The 3802-nt window shown below is 40.3% G+C and overlaps 1 pseudogene; it reads right to left on the reverse strand.

Moving 5' to 3' along the window:
• Window positions 1–2175: 2175 nt before the first annotated feature.
• Window positions 2176–2643, reverse strand: LOC102890207 (annotated as a pseudogene).
• Window positions 2644–3802: the final 1159 nt, after the last annotated feature.

Consider the following 3802-nt stretch of genomic DNA (forward strand, 5'->3'; position numbering starts at 1 on the left):
CTTTTTAACCCAGATTATTTTTCTAACAGCCCTTCTTTATAAAAGTCACTGTGCTTTAAACTTGAGAAACTCATGAAAAGCCATAGAAAATAAGAAAAAATCTATTGTATTTTGGCATGTAGGTTTACAGTCCTTTCTGAGTGCATACATACATAGTCACAGAAACTTTTTAGAAACGAATTATAAACATATATCATACTGTTCATATTTTTATCATAAACCTTTCTCAGGCCAATAATATTCTTTTACAATATAAAAAGAGATTACTTACCTGCTTTCATACATCGAGTCAGCGATGAAGCTGAGATCCAAGACAAGTTGTGCTTGCCTCCAAGGCCTGTACCTTTTCTCCCCACTCCCCACCCCAAACAGGAAAAGAAAAAAAAGCAGATTTTTTTTTTTCACCTAACAAAATGTGTCAACAAAGGCAATGATGCTTGCCAGCTGCACAGCTCCTTGCAGTTCTCAGCACCCGTTCACACGTGTAGTCTCAGGGTCTTCCAAAGAGGTATGTTTTAATGTGCCACCTTCATCTTCATGCCTTTTATATAATGAATAGTTGTGATAGTCTCTGTTTCATAATATTCTTTTCAGGAGACTTATTTAAAATAGCGCTGCATGGTTTACCATTGGCTCCTTTTGAAGTGATGATGGGATGTATCAGTGTAAGAGTTAATCAATGGATAGTTGAGTATCCATTGTGCAGAAGATTCTGCATCTAAATAGTCTCAGGAGTGCCAAGATGTGAATATTAATTCCTTGCCAGGAAGCACCCTGAAATTCGACCAAGGAGAGATGATAAATATCCATATAACAATCCACAATAGCACCAGGCAGTCTGTGCTCAGTGGTAGGAGTCAGAGAAGTACAAAGGGCTTTTATCATCAGAACGACTTTGAGAAGGAGTGACTTGAGCTCAGACAGCAATAATGGAGGGGATGTACATGGAGTCTTTCTGGCAAAATAAATAGTATTAATAGGAATGTTTCAGACATGTGTGGTGGATGGTGAAGAGATGAGTTTGGTTAGAAAGTAGCAAAGAGAAAAATGGGTAAGAAGTTAGGTCAGGGACTGATTATGGAGAGCCTTGAATGCCATATCCAGAACAAATTTTATCAAATGAGAAGCAGCTGGGTTGTATGAGAGCCAGGCCTTAGGTGGGAAATGAGGAAGTAGAGCCCTTTTGTAGATAGCTCCCTAGAGCCAATTGGTAGAAAAACGAAGGGGAAGAGAGGACAGCGGCTTTAAAGGGTCAATTAAAATTATTAACAACACGGGGGAAGGTATGCATACTTGAAGGCTGAAGAAACAGTGCTGGTGGAGAGAAAAAAGGTGGAAGATGATGGAGAGAGAGAATAATTAGTGAAGCAAGTTTTCTAGTGAGGTGAAAGAAAATAGAATCTGGAAACGTGTTGATGGAGAAGTTGGGGGAGAGGGTATCTTTGAGGAGGAAGGAAATCACATACTCTGAGACAGGAGAGATAGACTGGTCTAAGTATAGAGATGGTTTCATGCAGAGAGAAGGGTACAAGATGTGTTGTCCCAGGTTAGGCCAAGGCTCAGTGGGTTCAGGGCAGCAGGCAAGGGGTGGTCTGGTTTGGAGAGTGATGGTGATTATTTAAAGTGAAGTTGATAGCGCAAAGGCCAGATGAAGAAGAGGCAGAGAGCCTGATAGGGAGCACAGACCTGCAGAGGAAAATCCACACCCAGCTCCCCATGATTAGAAACCATTTCCTATAGGTGAGTTGGGGCTCTTTGGAGTGGATAAATTCTTCCAGCCCTTCGTTTTGTCTTCTCTCGTGGCCTTGGAATTCTCTGGGGCTAGGATTACCTAGGTTCTTCGGCAACACTGTCCAACAGAATTTTCTGTGATAATACAAAGATTCTACATTTGCACTTCCCTATACGGTAGCCACTGGTTACATGGTGGTTTGGAGGCCTTGAAATATGGCTAATGTGATTAAGGAACTGGATTTTTAAAATATATTTAATTTTAATTAATTTAAATAGTCACACAGTACTAATAGTCACCACATTGGACAGAGCAGCTATTGAAATTAGTGAAGAACGAGATAAGACCTTCCATAAAAGTGGAGAAATGCATGGGGTCAGATAGAAGATTCTTGTTTTTATAGTGAAAATTATTATATTTAGAATTAGCCAGCTGGACTCAGTTTAGATGATCCCAATCTTGTTGGCAATATCCAAAGCATCGTAGTTGGGAGTCAGTAGAACATATGCCTTCTTCTCTCCATCAGGCCTGTTCAGGGTGTTGACTTTGGCCATGTCAATGTGACAGAGCCTCTTCACAGCCTGTTTGATCTGGTGCTTGTTGGCTCTGACATTCACAATGAAACAAGTGTACTGTTGTCTTCTATCTGCTTCATGTCTGACTCAGTAGTCAGGGGGAACTTGATAATGGTATAGCGGTCAAGCTTGTTTCTCCAGGGGGCACTCTTCCAAGCTATTAGGGTTGCCTTCAGAACCGCAGTGTCTGGGACCATCGGAAGGTGGGTGACTTGTGTATCTTTTTTTTTCATGGCTGTGGATGCCCTTCAGCAATGCTTTCTTTGCCTTCAAGGCCTTTGCTTTGGCTTCCGCTTTGGGAGGGGCTGGGGTTTCCTTCTTTGCTTTCAGTGCCATCTTCGCGAAAAGCAGACAGGAGCTTTTGCTATTTATTGAGAGACACGAGTTTTCCCAGTGACAACCCTGGCTGATCCTATCAAAAGTAAGATTGTAGAGTTTCAGAAACTCCACATTCTCTTCTTTTTGCTCAAGATAAACACACTCACAAGGATCTATTATTTTGGAAAATGATTTTTTTTTATGGCTAGATTCTGAGTGTTTTCTTATCTTAGGGACAGTCCTGTCCATAAATTTATACACCTGGGAAGCTGCATTAGCTATCCCAAAGTTTATTAACGAGGAAATGTGGAAACACAGGAGACTATTTACTCAGGCCAAAGTAGCTTCTGTGACTCTTCTGTGGTCATAGAGAGGAAGTCTGGAGTCCTAGAAATAGTTCTGGCTTAATATCAGAGAAACCTCGATTCAGGTTTTGTCCTTAAGGAAGTTATTCAAACATTTTAACTCCATATCTATAAAATGGAAAGAATGATACCTATTTAAATGGGCTGTTGCAGGTGTTACATATAATTACTAGCTATTCATATTAACTCCACACTGATTGCCAGCTAATGTGCTAGATACTAGAAATATAATGGTAGGCAAAGCAAATATGATTCTTGTTCCACTAGCTTATGTTTTAGTGTGTGAAGATAGGCATTAATCAAATAATCACAGAAATATATACTTTATAATATAATTACATTATATGAAATTTCAGACTGCGATAGGTCTAGGAAGGGAGAATATAGGTGAGGTGATTTTTAAAACATGTTTGCAGATTTTTGACACTTTCATTCTAAAAGGTAGAATCTAATTACCCTCCCATTGGATGTGGGCCCATCTTAGCGACTCACTTATAAAAAATAGAATAGGGTAGAAGTGATGCTATGTAGCTTCTGAGACTAGAATAATTATTTTTCTCTCTCTCTCCCTGCCTTCCCACTTTCCCTTCCCTTCCTTTCTGCCCAACCAGCCCCCTACTTCCTCCCTTCCTCTCTCAATGGTTGTTTTAGAATTCAAGTCACTATGTTGTAAAGAAGCCCAAGCCCAACAAATATGGAGTGCTCCATGTACAAAGAAACGGAATCTTCTTACCAAAATCCCAAACCAACTTGCCAGCCATACGCGCAAATGGTCTTGAAGTGGAAACTCCAGCCCGTCAAACCTTCTGATA

This window comes from Pteropus alecto, unplaced genomic scaffold (genome assembly GCF_000325575.1).
Source record: "Pteropus alecto unplaced genomic scaffold, ASM32557v1 scaffold461, whole genome shotgun sequence".
Classification (NCBI taxonomy): Eukaryota; Metazoa; Chordata; class Mammalia; order Chiroptera; family Pteropodidae; genus Pteropus; species Pteropus alecto.